We start from the raw sequence: 22,560 nt of genomic DNA, 5'->3' as shown, positions 1-22,560 counted from the left end.
CTCGTAAACAGGAAATCCTGAGTTCAAATCTCAGCAGCATTTAACTGTTTTCTTCATGCTTTCCGAATAATTTTCATCAAACAAGTGATGAATACAATTCAAGTATAAACATCTGGTTCTATGAACTTTAGAATAAGTTATCTTAAAAATTAAATAAAATACTTGGTATTGTGAAGATTTTTGTAGGAATGCATTGATTGAAATAGGGAAAAGAAAATGACAAAGAACAAGATAGAGGTGAATGATCACTCTATTGTTGAATTCAACTAATCCATTCTTCAGCAAGGTATATTTTAAAATGATATGAATAGGGTAAACTTCAAATTAGAGAGGTGTTTTTGAATAAGTGAAGAGTCTTCATTCATCTTAAGTGTTTGAGTAGAGAAGTTTGTGAACTTAGAAAAGAATATGAAAGTGAAAAAGCAATATTCTCTTGAACACCATAAAGAAAAGTGTTTCAAATTTAAGAATCAAGTGGGTGCTGTGGCTTAGCTGGTTATAGCGCCTGTCTAGTAAACAGGAGATCCTGAGTTCAACTCTCAGCAGTGCCTTGTTTTTCTCATTGTTATATAACAAATCATTTTCATTAGGTCTTATTCCGATACAATTAAAATATAAAAGTCTGATTCATCTTACTGTTGAACAGATCATCTTAAACCTTATAAAAACACAAGTATTTTCAAGATTATAGAATGAATACTGTTATTGCCAAATGAAAAAAATACATATCTATGAGAAAGACGTAGATGAAAATTCTACCTAGATTTGAGCAATATTAATACCTTCATGATTTTTTTTAAAGAATTCAAGAAATGAAATTGAGTTTTATAAGATTACCTGTTTATTAAAACATATTAATACTTGCGTAGTGATTGAGTATGTTTTCGTGTTTTAGATTAGAATACATATAAAGAAGAATTTATAGCAGGAAACACATTTTCATCATCAACAATAAATTATGTATGCATTTCTTACTATTAACGTTGGTGCTGTGGCTTAGTGGTTAAAGCGCCTGTCTTGTAAACAGGAAATCCTGAGTTCAAATCTCAACAGCATCTAGCTGTTTTCTCCATGCTTTCCGAATAATTTTCATCAAACAAATGTTGAATACAATTTAAGAATAAATATCTGGTTCTATGAACTTTAGAATAAGTTATCTTAAAAATTAAATAAAATGCTTGGTATTGAGAAGATTTTTGTAGGAATGCATTGACTGAAATAGGGAAAAGAAAATGACAAAGAACAAGATACAGGTGAATGATCACTCTATTGTTGAATTCAACTAATCCATTCTTCAGCAAGGTATATTTTAAAATGATATGAATAGGGTAAGCTTCAAATTAGAGAGGTGTTTTTGAATAAGTGAAGAGTCTTCATTCATCTTAAGTGTTTGAGTAGAGAAGTGTGTGAACTTAGAAAAGAATATGAAAGTGAAAAAGCAATATTCTCTTGAACACCATAAAGAAAAGTGTTTCAAATTTAAGAATCAAGTGGGTGCTGTGGCTTAGCTGGTTAAAGCGCCTGTCTAGTAAACAGGAGATCCTGAGTTCAAATCTCAGCAGCGCCTTGCTTTTCTCATTGTAATATATAACAAATCATTTTCATTAGGTCTTATTCCGATACAATTAAAATATAAAAGTCTGATTCATCTTACTGTTGAACAGATCATCTTTAACCTTATAAAAACCCAAGTATTTTCAAGATTATAGAATGAATAATGTTATTGCAAAATGAAAAAAATACATATCTATGAGAAAGACGTCGATGAAATGTCTACCTAGATTGGAGTAATATTATTACCTTCATGAAAAAAATTTGTAAAGAATTCAAGAAATGAAATTGGGTTTTATAAGAGTACCTGTTTATCAAAACATATTAATACTTGCGTAGTGATTGAGTTTGTTTTCCTGTTTAAGATTACAATACATATAAAGAAGAATTTATAGCAGAAAACACATTTTCATCATCAACAATAAATTATGTATGCATTTCTTACTATTAACATTGGTGCTGTGGCTTAGTGGTTAAAGCGCCTGTCTCGTAAACAGGAAATCCTGAGTTCAAATCTCAGCAGCACATATGTTTTCTCCATGCTTTCCGAATAATTTTCATCAAACAAATGTTGAAAACAATTTAAGAATAAATATCTGGTTCTATGAACTTTAGAATAAGTTATCTTAAAAATTAAATAAAATGCTTGGTATTGTGAAGATTTTTGTAGGAATGCATTAACTGAAATAGGGAAAAGAAAATGACAAAGAACAAGATAGAGGTGAATGATCACTCTATTGTTGAATTCAACTAATCCATTCTTCAGCAAGGTATATTTTAAAATGATATGAATAGGGTAAAATTCAAATTAGAGAGGTGTTTTTGAATAAGTGAGGAGTCTTCATTCATCTTAAGTGTTTGAGTAGAGAAGTGTGTGAACTTAGAAAAGAATATGAAAGTGAAAAAGCAATATTCTCTTGAACACCATAAAGAAAAGTGTTTCAAATTTAAGAATCAAGTGGGTGCTGTGGCACAGCTGGTTAAAGCGCCTGTCTAGTAAACAGGAGATCCTGAGTTCATCTCTCAGCAGTGCCTTGCTTTTTCTCATTGTTATATAACAAATCATTTCATTAGGTCTTATTCCGATACAATTAAAATATAAAAGTCTGATTCATCTTACTGTTGAACAGATCACCTTTAACCTTATAAAAACCCAGGTATTTTCAAGATTATAGAATGAATACTATTATTGCAAAATGAAAAAAAGTACATATCTATGAGAAAGACGTAGATGAAATGTCTACCAAGATTGGAGCAATATTATTACCTTCATGAAAAAAAATTGTAAAGAATTCAAGAAATGAAATTGGGTTTTATAAGAGTACCTGTTTATTAAAATATATGAATCCTTGCGTAGTGATTGAGTATCTTTTCGTGTTTAAGATTACAATACATATAAAGAAGAATTTATAGCAGAAAACACATTTTCATCATCAACAATAAATTATTTATGCATTTTTTACTATTACCGTTGGTGCTGTGGCTTAGTGGTTAAAGGTCCTATCTCGTAAACAGGAAATCCTGAGTTCAAATCTCAGCAGCATTTAACTGTTTTCTTCATGCTTTCCGAATAATTTTCATCAAACAAGTGATGAATACAATTTAAGTATAAACATCTGGTTCTATGAACTTTAGAATAAGTTATCTTAAAAATTAAATTAAATACTTAGTATTGTGAGGATTTTTGTAGGAATGCATTGATTGAAATAGGGAAAAGAAAATGACAAAGAACAAGATAGAGGTGAATGATCACTCTATTGTTGAATTCAACTAATCCATTCTTCAGCAAGGTATATTTTAAAATGATATGAATAGGGAAAACTTCAAATTAGAGAGGTGTTTTTGAATAAGTGAAGAGTCTTCATTCATCTTAAGTGTTTGAGAAGAGAAGTGTGTGAACTTAGAAAAGAATATCAAAGTGAAAAAGCAATATTCTCTTGAACACCATAAAGACAAGTGTTTCAAATTTAAGAATCAAGTGGGTGCTGTGGCTTAGCTGGTTAAAGCGCCTGTCTAGTAAACAGGAGATCCTGAGTTCAACTCTCAGCAGTGCCTTGCTTTTCTCATTGTTATATAACAAATCATTTTCATTAGGTCTTATTCCGATACAATTAAAATATAAAAGTCTGATTCATCTTACTGTTGAACAGATCATCTTAAACCTTATAAAAACACAAGTATTTTCAAGATTATAGAATGAATACTGTTATTGCCAAATGAAAAAAATACATATCTATGAGAAAGACGTAGATGAAATTTCTACCTAGATTTGAGCAATATTAATACCTTCATGATTTTTTTTTTAAGAATTCAAGAAATGAAATTGAGTTTTATAAGAGTACCTGTTTATTAAAACATATTAATACTTGCGTAGTGATTGAGTTTTTTTCGTGTTTAAGATTAGAATACATATAAAGAAGAATTTATAGCAGGAAACACATTTTCATCATCAACAATAAATTATGTATGCATTTCTTACTATTAACGTTGGTGCTGTGGCTTAGTGGTTAAAGCGCCTGTCTCGTAAACAGGAAATCCTGAGTTCAAATCTCAACAGCACCTAACTGTTTTCTCCATGCTTTCCGAATAATTTTCATCAAACAAATGTTGAATACAATTTAAGAATAAACATCTGGTTCTATGAACTTTAGAATAAGTTATCTTAAAAATTAAATAAAATGCTTGGTATTGAGAAGATTTTTGTAGGAATGCATTGACTGAAATAGGGAAAAGAAAATGACAAAGAACAAGATACAGGTGAATGATCACTCTATTGTTGAATTCAACTAATCCATTCTTCAGCAAGGTATATTTTAAAATGATATGAATAGGGTAAACTTCAAATTAGAGAGGTGTTTTTGAATAAGTGAAGAGTCTTCATTCATCTTAAGTGTTTGAGTAGAGAAGTGTGTGAACTTAGAAAAAAATATGAAAGTGAAAAAGCAATATTCTCTTGAACACCATAAAGAAAAGTGTTTCAAACTTAAGAATCAAGTGGGTGCTGTGGCTTAGCTGGTTAAAGCGCCTGTCTAGTAAACAGGAGATCCTGAGTTCAAATCTCAGCAGCGCCTTGCTTTTCTCATTGTAATATATAACAAATCATTTTCATTAGGTCTTATTCCAATACAATTAAAATATAAAAGTCCGATTCATCTTACTGTTGAACAGATCATCTTTAACCTTATAAAAACCCAAGTATTTTCAAGATTATAGAATGAATAATGTTAATGCAAAATAAAAAAAATACATATCTATGAGAAAGACGTAGATGAAATGTCTACCTAGATTGGAGTAATATTATTACCTTCATGAAAAAAAATTGTAAAGAATTCAAGAAATGAAATTGGGTTTTATAAGAGTACCTGTTTATTAAAACATATTAATACTTGCGTAGTGATTGAGTATGTTTTCCTGTTTAAGATTACAATACATATAAAGAAGAATTTATAGCAGGAAACACATTTTCATCATCAACAATGAATAATTTATGCATTTCTTACTATTAACGTTGGTGCTGTGGCTTAGTGGTTAAAGCGCCTTTCTCGTAAACAGGAAATCCTGAGTTCAAATCTCAGCAGAACCTAACTGTTTTCTCCATGCTTTCCGAATAATTTACATCAAACAAATGTTGAATAAAATTTAAGAATAAACATCTGGATCTATGAACTTTAGAATAAGTTATCTTAAACATTAAATAAAATGCTTGGTATTGTGAAGATTTTTGTAGGAATGCATTGACTGAAATAGGGAAAAGAAAATGACAAAGAACAAGATAGAGGTGAATGATCACTCTATTGTTGAATTCAACTAATCCATTCTTCAGCAAGGGATATTTTAAAATGATATGAATAGGGTAAACTTCAAATTAGAGAGGTGTTTTTGAATAAGTGAAGAGTCTTCATTCATCTTAAGTGTTTGAGTAGAGAAGTGTGTGAACTTAGAAAAGAATATGAAAGTGAAAAAGCAATATTCTCTTGAACACCATAAAGAAAAGTGTTTCAAATTTAAGAATCAAGTGGGTGCTGTGGCTTAGCTGGTTAAAGCGCCTGTCTAGTAAACAGGAGATCCTGAGTTCAAATCTCAGCAGCGCCTTGCTTTTCTCATTGTTATATAACAAATCATTTTCATTAGGGCTTATTCCGATACAATTAAAATATAAAAGTCTGATTCATCTTACTGTTGAACAGATCATCTTTAACCTTATAAAAACCCAAGTATTTTCAAGATTATAGAATGAATACTGTTATTGCAAAATGAAAAAAATACATATCTATGAGAAATACGTAGATGAAATGTCTACCTAGATTGGAGCAATATTATTACCTTCATGAAAAAAATTGTAAAGAATTCAAGAAATGAAATTGGGTTTTATAAGAGTACCTGTTTATTAAAACATATTAATACTTGCGTAGTGATTGAGTATGTTTTCGTGTTTAAGATTACAATACATATAAAGAAGAATTTATAGCAGGAAACACATTTTCATCATCAACAATAAATTATGTATGCATTTCTTGCTATTAACGTTGGTGCTGTGGCTTAGTGGTTAAAGCGCCTGTTTCGTAAACAAGAAATCCTGAGTTCAAATCTCAGCATCACCTAAATGTTTTCTCCATGCTTTCCGAATAATTTTCATCAAACAAATGCTGAATACAATTTAAGAATAAACATCTGGTTCTATGAACTTTAGAATAAGTTATCTTAAACATTAAATAAAATGCTTGGTATTGTGAAGATTTTTGTAGGAATGCATTGACTGAAATAGGGAAAAGAAAATGACAAAGAACAAGATAGAGGTGAATGATCACTCTATTGTTGAATTCAACTAATCCATTCTTCAGCAAGGTATATTTTAAAATGATATGAATAGGGTAAACTTCAAATTAGAGAGGTGTTTTTGAATAAGTGAAGAGTCTTCATTCATCTTAAGTGTTTGAGTAGAGAAGTGTGTGAACTTAGAAAAGAATATGAAAGTGAAAAAGCAATATTCTCTTGAAAACCATAAAGAAAAGTGTTTCAAATTTAAGAATCAAGTGGGTGCTGTGGCTTAGCTGGTTAAAGCACCTGTCTAGTAAACAGGAGATCCTGAGTTCATCTCTCAGCAGTGCCTTGCTTTTCTCAATGTTATATAACAAATCATTTTCATTAGGTCTTATTCCGATACAATTAAAATATAAAAGTCTGATTCATCTTACTGTTGAACAGATCACCTTTAACCTTATAAAAACCCAGGTATTTTCAAGATTATAGAATGGATACTGTTATTGCAAAATGAAAAAAAGTACATATCTATGAGAAAGACGTAGATGAAATGTCTACCAAGATTGGAGCAATATTATTACCTTCATGAAAAAAAATTGTAAAGAATTCAAGAAATGAAATTGGGTTTTATAAGAGTACCTGTTTATTAAAACATATGAATCCTTGTGAAGTGATTGAGTATCTTTTCGTGTTTAAGATTACAATACATATAAAGAAGAATTTATAGCAGAAAACACATTTTCATCATCAACAATAAATTATTTATGCATTTTTTACTATTACCGTTGGTGCTGTGGCTAAGTGGTTAAAGCTCCTATCTCGTAAACAGGAAATCCTGAGTTCAAATCTCAGCAGCATTTAACTGTTTTCTTCATGCTTTCCGAATAATTTTCATCAAACAAGTGTTGAATACAATTTAAGTATAAACATCTGGTTCTATGAACTTTAGAATAAGTTATCTTAAAACTTAAATAAAATACTTGGTATTGTGAAGATTTTTGTAGGAATGCATTGATTGAAATAGGGAAAAGAAAATGACAAAGAACAAGATAGAGGTGAATGATCACTCTATTGTTGAATTCAACTAATCCATACTTCAGCAAGGTATATTTTAAAATGATATGAATAGGGTAAACTTCAAATTAGAGAGGTGTTTTTGAATAAGTGAAGAGTCTTCATTCATCTTAAGTTTATGAGTAGAGAAGTGTGTGAACTTAGAAAAGAATATGAAAGTGAAAAAGCATTATTCTCTTGAACACCCTAAAGAAAAAGTTTTCAAAATTAAGAATCAAGTGGGTGCTGTGGCTTAGCTGGTTAAAACGCCTGTCTAGTAAACAGGAGATCCTGAGTTCAACTCTGAGCTGTGCCTTGCTTTTCTCATTGTTATATAACAAATCATTTTCATTAGGTCTTATTCCGATACAATTAAAATATAAAAGTCTGAGTCATCTTACCGTTGAACAGATCATCTTAAACCTTATAAAAACAAAAGTATTTTCAAGATTATAGAATGAATACTGTTATTGCCAAATAAAAAAAATACATATCTATGAGAAAGACGTAGATGAAATTTCTACCTAGATTTGAGCAATATTAATACCTTCATGATTTTTTTTTTAAAGAATTCAAGAAATGAAATTGAGTTTTATAAGAGTACCTGTTTATTAAAACATATTAATACTTGCGTAGTGATTGAGTATGTTTTCGTGTTTAAGATTACAATACATATAAAGAAGAATTTATAGCAGGAAACACATTTTCATCATCAACAATAAATTATGTATGCATTTCTTACTATTAACGTTGGTGCTGTGGCTTAGTGGTTAAAGCGCCTGTCTCATAATCAGGAAATCCTGAGTTCAAATCTCAACAGCACCGAACTCTTTTCTCCATGCTTTCCGAATAATTTTCATCAAACAAATGTTGAATACAATTTAAGAATAAACATCTGGTTCTATGAACTTTAGAATAAGTTATCTTAAAAATGAAATAAAATGCTTGGTATTGTGAAGATTTTTGTAGGAATGCATTGACTGAAATAGGGAAAAGAAAATGACAAAGAACAAGATAGAGGTGAATGATCACTCTATTGTGGAATTCAACAAATCCATTCTTCAGCAAGGAATATTTTAAAATGATATGAATAGGGTAAACTTCAAATTAGAGAGGTGTTTTTGAATAAGTGAAGAGTCTTCATTCATCTTAAGTGTTTGAGTAGAGAAGTGTGTGAACTTAGAAAAGAATATGAAAGTGAAAAAGCAATATTCTCTTGAACACCATAAAGAAAAGTGTTTCAAATTTAAGAATCAAGTGGGTGCTGTGGCTTAGCTGGTTAAAGCGCCTGTCTAGTAAACAGGAGATCCTGAGTTCAAATCTCAGCAGCGCCTTGCTTTTCTCATTGTAATATATAACAAATCATTTTCATTAGGTCTTATTCCGATACAATTGAGATATAAAAGTCTGATTCATCTTACTGATGAACAGATCATCTTTAACCTTATAAAAACCCAAGTATTTTCAAGATTATAGAATGAATACTGTTATTGCAAAATGAAAAAAATACATATCTATGAGAAAGACGTAGATGAAATGTCTACCTAGATTGGAGCAATATTATTACCTTCATGAAAAAAAATTGTAAAGAATTCAAGAAATGGAATTGGGTTTTATAAGAGTACCTGTTTATTAAAACATATTAATCCTTGCGTAGTGATTGAGTATCTTTTCGTGTTTAAGATTACAATACATATAAAGAAGAATTTATAGCAGAAAACAAATTTTCATCATTAACAATAAATTCTTTATGCATTTTTTACTATTACTGTTGGTGCTGTGGCTTAGTGGTTAAAGCTCCTGTCTCGTAAACAGGAAATCCTGAGTTCAATTTTCAGCAGCATTTAACTGTTTTCTCCATGCTTTCCGAATAATTTTCATCAAACAAGTGTTGAATACAATTTAAGTATAAACATCTTGTTCTATGAACTTTAGAATAAGTTATCTTAAAAATTAAATAAAATGCTTGGTATTGTGAGGATTTTTGTAGGAATGCATTGACTGAAATAGGGAAAAGAAAATGACAAAGAACAAGATAGAGGTGAATGATCACTCTATTGTTGAATTCAACTAATCCATTCTTCAGCAAGGTATATTTTAAAATGATATGAATAGGGTAAACTTCAAATTAGAGAGGTGTTTTTGAATAAGTGAGGAGTCTTCATTCATCTTAAGTGTTTGAGTAGAGAAGTGTGTGAACTTAGAAAAGAATATGAAAGTGAAAAAGCAATATTCTCTTGAACACCATAAAGAAAAGTGTTTCAAATTTAAGAATCAAGTGGGTGCTGTGGCTTAGCTGGTTAAAGCGCCTGTCTAGTAAACAGGAGATCCTGAGTTCAAATCTCAGCAGCACCTAAATGTTTTCTCCATGCTTTCCGAATAATTTTCATCAAACAAATGTTGAATACAATTTAAGAATAAACATCTGGTTCTATGAACTTTAGAATAAGTTATCTTAAAAATTAAATAAAATGCTTGGTATTGTGAAGATTTTTGTAGGAATGCATTGACTGAAATAGGGGAAAGAAAATGACAAAGAACAAGATAGAGGTGAATGATCACTCTATTGTTGAATTCAACTAATCCATTCTTCAGCAAGGTATATTTTAAAATGATATGAATAGGGTAAACTTCAAATTAGAGAGGTGTTTTTGAATAAGTGAAGAGTCTTCATTCATCTTAAGTGTTTGAGTAGAGAAGTGTGTGAACTTAGAAAAGAATATGAAAGTGAAAAAGCAATATTCTCTTGAACACCATAAAGAAAAGTGTTTCAAATTTAAGAATCAAGTGGGTGCTGTGGCTTAGCTGGTTAAAGCACCTGTCTAGTAAACAGGAGATCCTGAGTTCATCTCTCAGCAGTGCCTTGCATTTTCTCATTGTTATATAACAAATCATTTTCATTAGGTCTTATTCCGATACAATTAAAATATAAAAGTCTGATTCATCTTACTGTTGAACAGATCACCTTTAACCTTATAAAAACCCAGGTATTTTCAAGATTATAGAATGAATACTGTTATTGCAAAATGAAAAAAAGTACATATCTATGAGAAAGACGTAGATGAAATGCCTACCAAGATTGGAGCAATATTATTACCTTCATGAAAAAAATTGTAAAGAATTCAAGAAATGAAATTGGGTTTTATAAGAGTACCTGTTTATTAAAATATATGAATCCTTGCGTAGTGATTGAGTATCTTTTCGTGTTTAAGATTACAATACATATAAAGAAGAATTTATAGCAGAAAACACATTTTCATCATCAACAATAAATTATTTATGCATTTTTTACTATTACCGTTGGTGCTGTGGCTTAGTGGTTATAGCTCCTATCTCGTAAACAGGAAATCCTGAGTTCAAATCTCAGCAGCATTTACCTGTTTTCTTCATGCTTTCCGAATAATTTTCATCAAACAAGTGATGAATACAATTTAAGTATAAACATCTGGTTCTATGAACTTTAGAATAAGTTATCTTAAAAATTAAATAAAATACTTGGTATTGTGAAGATTTTTGTAGGAATGCATTGATTGAAATAGGGAAAAGAAAATGACAAAGAACAAGATAGAGGTGAATGATCACTCTATTGTTGAATTCAACTAATCCATTCTTCAGCAAGGTATATTTTAAAATGATATGAATAGGGTAAACTTCAAATTAGAGAGGTGTTTTTGAATAAGTGAAGAGTCTTCATTCATCTTAAGTGTTTGAGTAGAGAAGTGTGTGAACTTAGAAAAAAATATGAAAGTGAAAAAGCAATATTCTCTTGAACACCATAAAGAAAAGTGTTTCAAATTTAAGAATCAAGTGGGTGCTGTGGCTTAGCTGGTTAAAGCGCCTGTCTAGTAAACAGGAGATCCTGAGTTCAACTCTCAGCAGTGCCTTGCTTTTCTCATTGTTATATAACAAATCATTTTCATTAGGTCTTATTCCGATACAATTAAAATATAAAAGTCTGATTCATCTTACTGTTGAACAGATCATCTTAAACCTTATAAAAACACAAGTATTTTCAAGATTATAGAATGAATACTGTTATTGCCAAATGAAAAAATACATATCTATGAGAAAGACGTAGATGAAATTTCTACCTAGATTTGAGCAATATTAATACCTTCATGATTTTTTTTTAAAGAATTCAAGAAATGAAATTGAGTTTTATAAGAGTACCTGTTTATTAAAACATATTAATACTTGCGTAGTGATTGAGTATGTTTTCGTGTTTAAGATTAGAATACATATAAAGAAGAATTTATTGCAGGAAACACATTTTCATCATCAACAATAAATTATGTATGCATTTCTTACTACTAACGTTGGTGCTGTGGCTTAGTGGTTAAAGCGCCTGTCTTGTAAACAGGAAATCCTGAGTTCAAATCTCAACAGCACCTAACTGTTTTCTCCATGCTTCCCGAATAATTTTCATCAAACAAATGATGAATACAATTTAAGAATAAACATCTGGTTCTATGAACTTTAGAATAAGTTATCTTAAAAATTTAATAAAATGCTTGGTATTGAGAAGATTTTTGTAGGAATGCATTGACTGAAATAGGGAAAAGAAAATGACAAAGAACAAGATACAGGTGAATGATCACTCTATTGTTGAATTCAACTAATCCATTCTTCAGCAAGGTATATTTTAAAATGATATGAATAGGGTAAGCTTCAAATTAGAGAGGGTTTTTTGAATAAGTGAAGAGTCTTCATTCATCTTAAGTGTTTGAGAAGAGAAGTGTGTGAACTTAGAAAAGAATATGAAAGTGAAAAAGCAATATTCTCTTGAACACCATAAAGAAAAGTGTTTCAAATTTAAGAATCAAGTGGGTGCTGTGGCTTAGCTGGTTAAAGCGCCTGTCTAGTAAACAGGAGATCCTGAGTTCATCTCTCAGCAGTGCCTTGCATTTTCTCATTGTTATATAACAAATCATTTTCATTAGGTCTTATTCCGATACAATTAAAATATAAAAGTCTGATTCATCTTACTGTTGAAAAGATCACCTTTAACCTTATAAAAACCCAGGTATTTTCAAGATTATAGAATGAATACTGTTATTGCAAAATGAAAAAAAGTACATATCTATGAGAAAGACGTAGATGAAATGCCTACCAAGATTGGAGCAATATTATTACCTTCATGAAAAAAATTGTAAAGAATTCAAGAAATGAAATTGGGTTTTATAAGAGAACCTGTTTATTAAAATATATGAATCCTTGCGTAGTGATTGAGAATCTTTTCGTGTTTAAGATTACAATACATATAAAGAAGAATTTATAGCAGAAAACACATTTTCATCATCAACAATAAATTATTTATGCATTTTTTACTATTACCATTGGTGCTGTGGCTTAGTGGTTAAAGCTCCTATCTCGTAAACAGGAAATCCTGAGTTCAAATTTCAGCAGCATTTAACTGTTTTCTTCATGCTTTCCGAATAATTTTCATCAAACAAGTGATGAATACAATTTAAGTATAAACATCTGGTTCTATGAACTTTAGAATAAGTTATTTTAAAAATTAAATAAAATACTTGGTATTGTGAAGATTTTTGAAGGAATGCATTGATTGAAATAGGGAAAAGAAAATGACAAAGAACAAGATAGAGGTGAATGATCACTCTATTGTAGAATTCAACTAATCCATTCTTCAGCAAGGTATATTTTAAAATGATATGAATAGGGTAAACTTCAAATTAGAGAGGTGTTTTTGAATAAGTGAAGAGTCTTCATTCATCTTAAGTGTTTGAGTAGAGAAGTGTGTGAACTTAGAAAAGAATATGAAAGTGAAAGAAGCAATATTCTCTTGAACACCATAAAGAAAAGTGTTTCAAATTTAAAAATCAAGTGGGTGCTGTGGCTTAGCTGGTTAAAGCGCCTGTCTAGTAAACAGGAGATCCTGAGTTCAACTCTCAGCAGTGCCTTGCTTTTCTCATTGTTATATAACAAATCATTTTCATTAGGTCTTATTCCGATACAATTAAAATATAAAAGTCTGATTCATCTTACTGTTGAACAGATCATCTTAAACCTTATAAAAACACAAGTATTTTCAAGATTATAGAATGAATACTGTTATTGCCAAATGAAAAAAATACATATCTATGAGAAAGACGTAGATGAAATTTCTACCTAGATTTGAGCATTATTAATACCTTCATGATTTTTTTTTTAAAGAATTCAAGAAATGAAATTGAGTTTTATAAGAGTACCTGTTTATTAAAACATATTAATACTTGCGTAGTGATTGAGTATGTTTTTGTGTTTAAGATTAGAATACATATAAAGAAGAATTTATTGCAGGAAACACATTTTCATCATCAACAATAAATTATGTATGCATTTCTTACTATTAACGTTGGTGCTGTGGCTTAGTGGTTAAAGCACCTGTCTCGTAAACAGGAAATCCTGAGTTCAAATCTCAACAGCACCTAACTGTTTTCTCCATGCTTTCCGAATAATTTTCATCAAACAAATGATGAATACAATTTAAGAATAAACATCTGGTTCTATGAACTTTAGAATAAGTTATCTTAAAAATTAAATAAAATGCTTGGTACTGAGAAGATTTTTGTAGGAATGCATTGACTGAAATAGGGAAAAGAAAATGACAAAGAACAAGATACAGGTGAATGATCACTCTATTGTTGAATTCAACTAATCCATTCTTCAGCAAGGTATATTTTAAAATGATATGAATAGGGTAAGCTTCAAATTAGAGAGGGTTTTTTGAATAAGTGAAGAGTCTTCATTCATCTTAAGTGTTTGAGTAGAGAAGTGTGTGAACTTAGAAAAGAATATGAAAGTGAAAAAGCAATATTCTCTTGAACACCATAAAGAAAAGTGTTTCAAATTTAAGAATCAAGTGGGTGCTGTGGCTAAGCTGGTTAAAGCGCCTGTCTAGTAAACAGGAGATCCTGAGTTCAAATCTCAGCAGCGCCTTGCTTTTCTCATTGTAATATATAACAAATCATTTTCATTAGGTCTTATTCCGATACAATTAAAATATAAAAGTCTGATTCATCTTACTGTTGAACAGATCATCTTTAACCTTATAAAAACCCAAGTATTTTCAAGATTATAGAATGAATAATGTTATTGCAAAATGAAAAAAATACATATCTATGAGAAAGACGTCGATGAAATGTCTACATAGATTGGAGTAATATTATTACCTTCATGAAAAAAAATTGTAACGAATTCAAGAAATGAAATTGGGTTTTATAAGAGTACCTGTTTATTAAAACATATTAATACTTGCGTAGTGATTGAGTATGTTTTCCTGTTTAAGATTACAATACATATAAAGAAGAATTTATAGCAGGAAACACATTTTCATCATCAACAATGAATAATTTATGCATTGCTTACTATTAACGTTGGTGCTGTGGCTTAGTGGTTAAAGCGCCTTTCTCATAAACAGGAAATCCTGAGTTCAAATCTCAGCAGAACCTAAATGTTTTCTCCATGCTTTCCGAATAATTTACATCCAACAAATGTTGAATACAATTTAAGAATAAACATCTGGATCTATGAACTTTAGAATAAGTTATCTTAAACATTAAATAAAATGCTTGGTATTGTGAAGATTTTTGTAGGAATGCATTGACTGAAATAGGGAAAAGAAAATGACAAAGAACAAGATAGAGGTGAATGATCACTCTATTGTTGAATTCAACTAATCCATTCTTCAGCAAGGGATATTTTAAAATGATATGAATAGGGTAAACTTCAAATTAGAGAGGTGTTTTTGAATAAGTGAAGAGTCTTCATTCATCTTAAGTGTTTGAGTAGAGAAGTGTGTGAACTTAGAAAAGAATATGAAAGTGAAAAAGCAATATTCTCTTGAACACCATAAAGAAAAGTGTTTCAAAATAAGGAATCAAGTGGGTTCTGTGGCTTAGCTGGTTAAAGCGCCTGTCTAGGAAACAGGAGATCCTGAGTTCAACTCTGAGCAGTGCCTTGCTTTTCTCATTGTTATATAACAATTCATTTTCATTAGGTCTTATTCCGATACAATTAAAATATAAAAGTCTGATTCATCTTACTGTTGAACAGATCATCTTAAACTTTATAAAAACACAAGTATTTTCAAGATTATAGAATGAATACTGTTATTGCCAAATGAAAAAAATACATATCTATGAGAAAGACATAGATGAAATTTCTACCTAGATTTGAGCAATATTAATACCTTCATGATTTTTTTTTGAAAGGATTCAAGAAAGGAAATTGAGTTTTATAAGAGTGCCTGTTTATTAAAACATATTAATACTTGTGTAGTGATTGAGTATGTTTTCGTGTTTAAGATTACAATACATATAAAGAAGAATTTATAGCAGGAAACACATTTTCATCATCAACAATAAATTATGTATGCATTTCTTACTATTAACGTTGGTGCTGTGGCTTAGTGGTTAAAGCGCCTGTCTCGTAAACAGGAAATCCTGAGTTCAATTCTCAGCAGCACCTAACTGTTTTCTCCATGCTTTCAGAATAATTTTCATCAAACAAATGTTGAATACAATTTAAGAATAAACATCTGGTTCTATGAACTTTAGAATAAGTTATCTTAAAAATTAAATAAAGGGCTTGGTATTGTGAAGATTTTTGTAGGAATGCATTGACTGAAATAGGGATAAGAAAATGACAAAGAACAAGATAGAGGTGAATGTTCACTCTATTGTTGAATTCAACTAATCCATTCTTCAGCAAGGTATATTTTAAAATGATATGAATAGGGTAAACTTCAAATTAGAGAGGTGTTTTTGAATAAGTGATGAGTCTTCATTCATCTTAAGTGTTTGAGTAGAGAAGTGTGTGAACTTAGAAAAAAATATGAAAGTGAAAAAGCAATATTCTCTTGAACACCATAAAGAAAAGTGTTTCAAATTTAAGAATCAAGTGGGTGCTGTGGCTTAGCTGGTTAAAGCGCCTGTCTAGTAAACAGGAGATCCTGAGTTCAAATCTCAGCAGCGCCTTGCTTTTCTCATTGTTATATAACAAATCATTTTCATTAGGTCTTATTCCGATACAATTAAAATATAAAAGTCTGATTCATCTTACTGTTGAACAGATCATCTTTAACCTTATAAAAACCCAAGTATTTTCAAGATTATAGAATGAATACTGTTATTGCAAAATAAAAAAAATACATATCTATGAGAAAGACGTAGATGAAATGTCTACCTAGATTGGAGCAATATTATTACCTTCATGAAAAAAATTGTAAAGAATTCAAGAAATGAAATTGGATTTTATAAGAGTACCTGTTTATTAAAACATATTAATACTTGCGTAGTGATTGAGTATGTTTTCGTGTTTAAGATTACAATACATATAAAGAAGAATTTATAGCAGGAAACACATTTTCATCATCAACAATAAATTATGTATGCATTTCTTACTATTAACGTTGGTGCTGTGGCTTAGTGGTTAAAGCGCCTGTCTCGTAAACAGGAAATCCTGAGTTCAAATCTCAGCAGCACCTAAATGTTTTCTCCATGCTTTCCGAATAATTTTCATCAAACAAATGTTGAATACAATTTAAGAATAAACATCTGGTTCTATGAACTTTAGAATAAGTTATCTTAAACATTAAATAAAATGCTTGGTATTGTGAAGATTTTTGTAGGAATGCATTGACTGAAATAGGGAAAAGAAAATGACAAAGAACAAGATAGAGGTGAATGTTCACTCTATTGTTGAATTCAACTAATCCATTCTTCAGCAAGGTATATTTTAAAATGATATGAATAGGGTAAACTTCAAATTAGAGAGGTGTTTTTGAATAAGTGAAGAGTCTTCATTCATCTTAAGTGTTTGAGTAGAGAAGTGTGTGAACTTAGAAAAGAATATGAAAGTGAAAAAGCAATATTCTCTTGAAAACCATAAAGAAAAGTGTTTCAAATTGAAGAATCAAGTGGGTGCTGTGGCTTAGCTGGTTAAAGCACCTGTCTAGTAAACAGGAGATCCTGAGTTCATCTCTCAGCAGTGCCTTGCTTTTCTCATTGTTATATAACAAATCATTTTCATTAGGTCTTATTCCGATACAATTAAAATTTAAAAGTCTGATTCATATTACTGTTGAACAGATCACCTTTAACCTTATAAAAACCCAGGTATTTTCAAGATTATAGAATGAATACTGTTATTGCAAAATGAAAAAAAGTACATATCTATGAGAAAGACGTAGATGAAATGTCTACCAAGATTGGAGCAATATTATTACCTTCATGAAAAAAAATTGTAAAGAATTCAAGAAATGAAATTGGGTTTTATAAGAGTACCTGTTTATTAAAACATATGAATCCTTGTGAAGTGATTGAGTATCTTTTCGTGTTTAATATTACAATACATATAAAGAAGAATTTATAGCAGAAAACACATTTTCATCATCAACAATAAATTATTTATGCATTTTTTACTATTACCGTTGGTGCTGTGGCTAAGTGGTTAAAGCTCCTATCTCGTAAACAGGAAATCCTGAGTTCAAATCTCAGTAGCATTTAACTGTTTTCTTCATGCTTTCCGAATAATTTTCATCAAACAAGTGTTGAATACAATTTAAGTATAAACATCTGGTTCTATGAACTTTAGAATAAGTTATCTTAAAAATTAAATAAAATACTTGGTATTGTGAAGATTTTTGTAGGAATGCATTGATTGAAATAGGGAAAAGAAAATGACAAAGAACAAGATAGAGGTGAATGATCACTCTATTGTTGAATTCAACTAATCCATACTTCAGCAAGGTATATTTTAAAATGATATGAATAGGGTAAACTTCAAATTAGAGAGGTGTTTTTGAATAAGTGAAGAGTCTTCATTCATCTTAAGTTTATGAGTAGAGAAGTGTGTGAACTTAGAAAAGAATATGAAAGTGAAAAAGCATTATTCTCTTGAACACCATAAAGAAAAAGTTTTCAAAATTAAGAATCAAGTGGGTGCTGTGGCTTAGCTGGTTAAAACGCCTGTCTAGTAAACAGGAGATCCTGAGTTCAACTCTCAGCAGTGAATTGCTTTTCTCATTGTTATATAACAAATCATTTTTATTAGGTCTTATTCCGATACAATTAAAATATAAAAGTCTGATTCATCTTACTGTTGAACAGATCATCTTAAACCTTATAAAAACACAAGTATTTTCAAGATTATAGAATGAATACTGCTATTGCCAAATGAAAAAAATACATATCTATGAGAAAGAAATAGATGAAATTTCTACCTAGATTTGAGCAATATTAATACCTTCATGATTTTTGTTTTAAAGGATTCAAGAAATGAAATTGAGTTTTATAAGAGTACCTGTTTATTAAAACATATTAATACTTGCGTAGTGATTGAGTATGTTTTCGTGTTTAAGATTACAATACATATAAAGAAGAATTTATAGCAGGAAACACATTTTCATCATCAACAATAAATTATGTATGCATTTCTTACCATTAACGTTGGTGCTGTGGCTTAGTGGTTAAAGCGCCTGTCTCGTAAACAGGAAATCCAGAGTTCAATTCTCAGCAGCACCTAACTGTTTTCTCCATGCTTTCTGAATAATTTTCATCAAACAAATGTTGAATACAATTTAAGAATAAACATCTGGTTCTATGAACTTTAGAATAAGTTATCTTAAAAATTAACTAAAATGTTTGGTATTGTGAAGATTTTTATAGGAATGCATTGACTGAAATAGGGATAAGAAAATGACAAAGAACAAGATAGAGGTGAATGTTCACTCTATTGTTGAATTCAACTAATCCATTCTTCAGCAAGGTATATTTTAAAATGATATGAATAGGGTAAACTTCAAATTAGAGAGGTGTTTTTGAATAAGTGAAGAGTCTTCATTCATCTTAAGTGTTTGAGTAGAGAAGTGTGTGAACTTAGAAAAGAATATGAAAGTAAAAAAGCAATATTCTCTTGAACACCATAAAGAAAAGTGTTTCAAATTGAAGAATCAAGTGGGTGCTGTGGCTTAGCTGGTTAAAGCGCCTGTCTAGTAAACAGGAGATCCTGAGTTCAAATCTCAGCAGCGCCTTGCTTTTCTCATTGTTATATAACAAATCATTTTCATTAGGTCTTATTCCGATACAATTAAAATATAAAAGTCCGATTCATCTTACTGTTGAACAGATCATCTTTAACCTTATAAAAACCCAAGTATTTTCAAGATTATAGAATGAATACTGTTATTGCAAAATGAAAAAAATACATATCTATGAGAAAGACGTAGATGAAATGTCTACCTAGATTGGAGCAATATTATTACCTTCATGAAAAAAATTGTAAAGAATTCAAGAAATGAAATTGGATTTTATAAGAGTACCTGTTTATTAAAACATATTAATACTTGCGTAGTGATTGAGTATGTTTTCGTGTTTAAGATTACAATACATATAAAGAAGAATTTATAGCAGGAAACACATTTTCATCATCAACAATAAATTATGTATGCATTTCTTACTATTAACGTTGGTGCTGTGGCTTAGTGGTTAAAGCGCCTGTCTCGTAAACAGGAAATCCTGAGTTCAAATCTCAGCAGCACCTAAATGTTTTCTCCATGCTTTCCGAATAATTTTCATCAAACAAATGTTGAATACAATTTAAGAATAAACATCTGGTTCTATGAACTTTAGAATAAGTTATCTTAAACATTAAATAAAATGCTTGGTATTGTGAAGATTTTTGTAGGAATGCATTGACTGAAATAGGGAAAAGAAAATGACAAAGAACAAGATAGAGGTGAATGTTCACTCTATTGTTGAATTCAACTAATCCATTCTTCAGCAAGGTATATTTTAAAATGATATGAATAGGGTAAACTTCAAATTAGAGAGGTGTTTTTGAATAAGTGAAGAGTCTTCATTCATCTTAAGTGTTTGAGTAGAGAAGTGTGTGAACTTAGAAAAGAATATGAAAGTGAAAAAGCAATATTCTCTTGAAAACCATAAAGAAAAGTGTTTCAAATTGAAGAATCAAGTGGGTGCTGTGGCTTAGCTGGTTAAAGCACCTGTCTAGTAAACAGGAGATCCTGAGTTCATCTCTCAGCAGTGCCTTGCTTTTCTCATTGTTATATAACAAATCATTTTCATTAGGTCTTATTCCGATACAATTAAAATGTAAAAGTCTGATTCATATTACTGTTGAACAGATCACCTTTAACCTTATAAAAACCCAGGTATTTTCAAGATTATAGAATGAATACTGTTATTGCAAAATGAAAAAAAGTACATATCTATGAGAAAGACGTAGATGAAATGTCTACCAAGATTGGAGCAATATTATTACCTTCATGAAAAAAAATTGTAAAGAATTCAAGAAATGAAATTGGGTTTTATAAGAGTACCTGTTTATTAAAACATATGAATCCTTGTGAAGTGATTGAGTATCTTTTCGTGTTTAATATTACAATACATATAAAGAAGAATTTATAGCAGAAAACACATTTTCATCATCAACAATAAATTATTTATGCATTTTTTACTATTACCGTTGGTGCTGTGGCTAAGTGGTTAAAGCTCCTATCTCGTAAACAGGAAATCCTGAGTTCAAATCTCAGTAGCATTTAACTGTTTTCTTCATGCTTTCCGAATAATTTTCATCAAACAAGTGTTGAATACAATTTAAGTATAAACATCTGGTTCTATGAACTTTAGAATAAGTTATCTTAAAAATTAAATAAAATACTTGGTATTGTGAAGATTTTTGTAGGAATGCATTGATTGAAATAGGGAAAAGAAAATGACAAAGAACAAGATAGAGGTGAATGATCACTCTATTGTTGAATTCAACTAATCCATACTTCAGCAAGGTATATTTTAAAATGATATGAATAGGGTAAACTTCAAATTAGAGAGGTGTTTTTGAATAAGTGAAGAGTCTTCATTCATATTAAGTTTATGAGTAGAGAAGTGTGTGAACTTAGAAAAGAATATGAAAGTGAAAAAGCATTATTCTCTTGAACACCATAAAGAAAAAGTTTTCAAAATTAAGAATCAAGTGGGTGCTGTGGCTTAGCTGGTTAAAACGCCTGTCTAGTAAACAGGAGATCCTGAGTTCAACTCTCAGCAGTGAATTGCTTTTCTCATTGTTATATAACAAATCATTTTTATTAGGTCTTATTCCGATACAATTAAAATATAAAAGTCTGATTCATCTTACTGTTGAACAGATCATCTTAAACCTTATAAAAACACAAGTATTTTCAAGATTATAGAATGAATACTGCTATTGCCAAATGAAAAAAATACATATCTATGAGAAAGAAATAGATGAAATTTCTACCTAGATTTGAGCAATATTAATACCTTCATGATTTTTGTTTTAAAGGATTCAAGAAATGAAATTGAGTTTTATAAGAGTACCTGTTTATTAAAACATATTAATACTTGCGTAGTGATTGAGTATGTTTTCGTGTTTAAGATTACAATACATATAAAGAAGAATTTATAGCAGGAAACACATTTTCATCATCAACAATAAATTATGTATGCATTTCTTACCATTAACGTTGGTGCTGTGGCTTAGTGGTTAAAGCGCCTGTCTCGTAAACAGGAAATCCAGAGTTCAATTCTCAGCAGCACCTAACTGTTTTCTCCATGCTTTCTGAATAATTTTCATCAAACAAATGTTGAATACAATTTAAGAATAAACATCTGGTTCTATGAACTTTAGAATAAGTTATCTTAAAAATTAACTAAAATGTTTGGTATTGTGAAGATTTTTGTAGGAATGCATTGACTGAAATAGGGATAAGAAAATGACAAAGAACAAGATAGAGGTGAATGTTCACTCTATTGTTGAATTCAACTAATCCATTCTTCAGCAAGGTATATTTTAAAATGATATGAATAGGGTAAACTTCAAATTAGAGAGGTGTTTTTGAATAAGTGAAGAGTCTTCATTCATCTTAAGTGTTTGAGTAGAGAAGTGTGTGAACTTAGAAAAGAATATGAAAGTAAAAAAGCAATATTCTCTTGAACACCATAAAGAAAAGTGTTTCAAATTGAAGAATCAAGTGGGTGCTGTGGCTTAGCTGGTTAAAGCGCCTGTCTAGTAAACAGGAGATCCTGAGTTCAAATCTCAGCAGCGCCTTGCTTTTCTCATTGTTATATAACAAATCATTTTCATTAGGTCTTATTCCGATACAATTAAAATATAAAAGTCCGATTCATCTTACTGTTGAACAGATCATCTTTA

At 30.0% G+C, this 22,560-nt stretch overlaps 20 non-coding genes across 20 annotated transcripts; all 20 read left to right on the top strand.

The window, feature by feature from the left end:
* The first annotated feature begins 477 nt into the window (after positions 1-477).
* On the top strand, positions 478-551 carry TRNAT-AGU (transfer RNA threonine (anticodon AGU)). Its single transcript has one exon. It is a non-coding gene; the product is annotated as a tRNA-Thr (tRNA).
* Positions 552-985: 434 nt separating this feature from the next.
* Positions 986-1,058, top strand: TRNAT-UGU (transfer RNA threonine (anticodon UGU)). Its single transcript has one exon. It is a non-coding gene; the product is annotated as a tRNA-Thr (tRNA).
* A 435-nt stretch (positions 1,059-1,493) lies between these two features.
* TRNAT-AGU (transfer RNA threonine (anticodon AGU)) lies at positions 1,494-1,567 on the top strand. Its single transcript has one exon. It is a non-coding gene; the product is annotated as a tRNA-Thr (tRNA).
* A 1,965-nt stretch (positions 1,568-3,532) lies between these two features.
* TRNAT-AGU (transfer RNA threonine (anticodon AGU)) lies at positions 3,533-3,606 on the top strand. Its single transcript has one exon. It is a non-coding gene; the product is annotated as a tRNA-Thr (tRNA).
* A 434-nt stretch (positions 3,607-4,040) lies between these two features.
* Positions 4,041-4,113, top strand: TRNAT-CGU (transfer RNA threonine (anticodon CGU)). Its single transcript has one exon. It is a non-coding gene; the product is annotated as a tRNA-Thr (tRNA).
* A 435-nt stretch (positions 4,114-4,548) lies between these two features.
* Positions 4,549-4,622, top strand: TRNAT-AGU (transfer RNA threonine (anticodon AGU)). The gene has a single exon. It is a non-coding gene; the product is annotated as a tRNA-Thr (tRNA).
* A 947-nt stretch (positions 4,623-5,569) lies between these two features.
* On the top strand, positions 5,570-5,643 carry TRNAT-AGU (transfer RNA threonine (anticodon AGU)). Its single transcript has one exon. It is a non-coding gene; the product is annotated as a tRNA-Thr (tRNA).
* Positions 5,644-8,117: 2,474 nt separating this feature from the next.
* TRNAM-CAU (transfer RNA methionine (anticodon CAU)) lies at positions 8,118-8,190 on the top strand. Its single transcript has one exon. It is a non-coding gene; the product is annotated as a tRNA-Met (tRNA).
* A 435-nt stretch (positions 8,191-8,625) lies between these two features.
* TRNAT-AGU (transfer RNA threonine (anticodon AGU)) lies at positions 8,626-8,699 on the top strand. Its single transcript has one exon. It is a non-coding gene; the product is annotated as a tRNA-Thr (tRNA).
* A 947-nt stretch (positions 8,700-9,646) lies between these two features.
* Positions 9,647-9,720, top strand: TRNAT-AGU (transfer RNA threonine (anticodon AGU)). The gene has a single exon. It is a non-coding gene; the product is annotated as a tRNA-Thr (tRNA).
* Positions 9,721-11,175: 1,455 nt separating this feature from the next.
* TRNAT-AGU (transfer RNA threonine (anticodon AGU)) lies at positions 11,176-11,249 on the top strand. The gene has a single exon. It is a non-coding gene; the product is annotated as a tRNA-Thr (tRNA).
* Positions 11,250-11,683: 434 nt separating this feature from the next.
* On the top strand, positions 11,684-11,756 carry TRNAT-UGU (transfer RNA threonine (anticodon UGU)). Its single transcript has one exon. It is a non-coding gene; the product is annotated as a tRNA-Thr (tRNA).
* A 1,456-nt stretch (positions 11,757-13,212) lies between these two features.
* Positions 13,213-13,286, top strand: TRNAT-AGU (transfer RNA threonine (anticodon AGU)). The gene has a single exon. It is a non-coding gene; the product is annotated as a tRNA-Thr (tRNA).
* Positions 13,287-14,230: 944 nt separating this feature from the next.
* TRNAT-AGU (transfer RNA threonine (anticodon AGU)) lies at positions 14,231-14,304 on the top strand. The gene has a single exon. It is a non-coding gene; the product is annotated as a tRNA-Thr (tRNA).
* A 1,457-nt stretch (positions 14,305-15,761) lies between these two features.
* TRNAT-CGU (transfer RNA threonine (anticodon CGU)) lies at positions 15,762-15,834 on the top strand. Its single transcript has one exon. It is a non-coding gene; the product is annotated as a tRNA-Thr (tRNA).
* A 435-nt stretch (positions 15,835-16,269) lies between these two features.
* TRNAT-AGU (transfer RNA threonine (anticodon AGU)) lies at positions 16,270-16,343 on the top strand. The gene has a single exon. It is a non-coding gene; the product is annotated as a tRNA-Thr (tRNA).
* A 436-nt stretch (positions 16,344-16,779) lies between these two features.
* TRNAT-CGU (transfer RNA threonine (anticodon CGU)) lies at positions 16,780-16,852 on the top strand. The gene has a single exon. It is a non-coding gene; the product is annotated as a tRNA-Thr (tRNA).
* A 2,473-nt stretch (positions 16,853-19,325) lies between these two features.
* TRNAT-AGU (transfer RNA threonine (anticodon AGU)) lies at positions 19,326-19,399 on the top strand. The gene has a single exon. It is a non-coding gene; the product is annotated as a tRNA-Thr (tRNA).
* A 436-nt stretch (positions 19,400-19,835) lies between these two features.
* TRNAT-CGU (transfer RNA threonine (anticodon CGU)) lies at positions 19,836-19,908 on the top strand. The gene has a single exon. It is a non-coding gene; the product is annotated as a tRNA-Thr (tRNA).
* A 2,473-nt stretch (positions 19,909-22,381) lies between these two features.
* Positions 22,382-22,455, top strand: TRNAT-AGU (transfer RNA threonine (anticodon AGU)). The gene has a single exon. It is a non-coding gene; the product is annotated as a tRNA-Thr (tRNA).
* The last annotated feature ends 105 nt before the right edge of the window (positions 22,456-22,560 follow it).

The sequence above is a fragment of the Lissotriton vulgaris genome, chromosome 12 (assembly GCF_964263255.1).
Source record: "Lissotriton vulgaris chromosome 12, aLisVul1.2, whole genome shotgun sequence".
NCBI lineage: Eukaryota > Metazoa > Chordata > Amphibia > Caudata > Salamandridae > Lissotriton > Lissotriton vulgaris.
The sequence above is the reverse complement of the archived record's forward strand: the minus strand, read 5'-3'. Positions and strand labels throughout refer to the sequence as shown.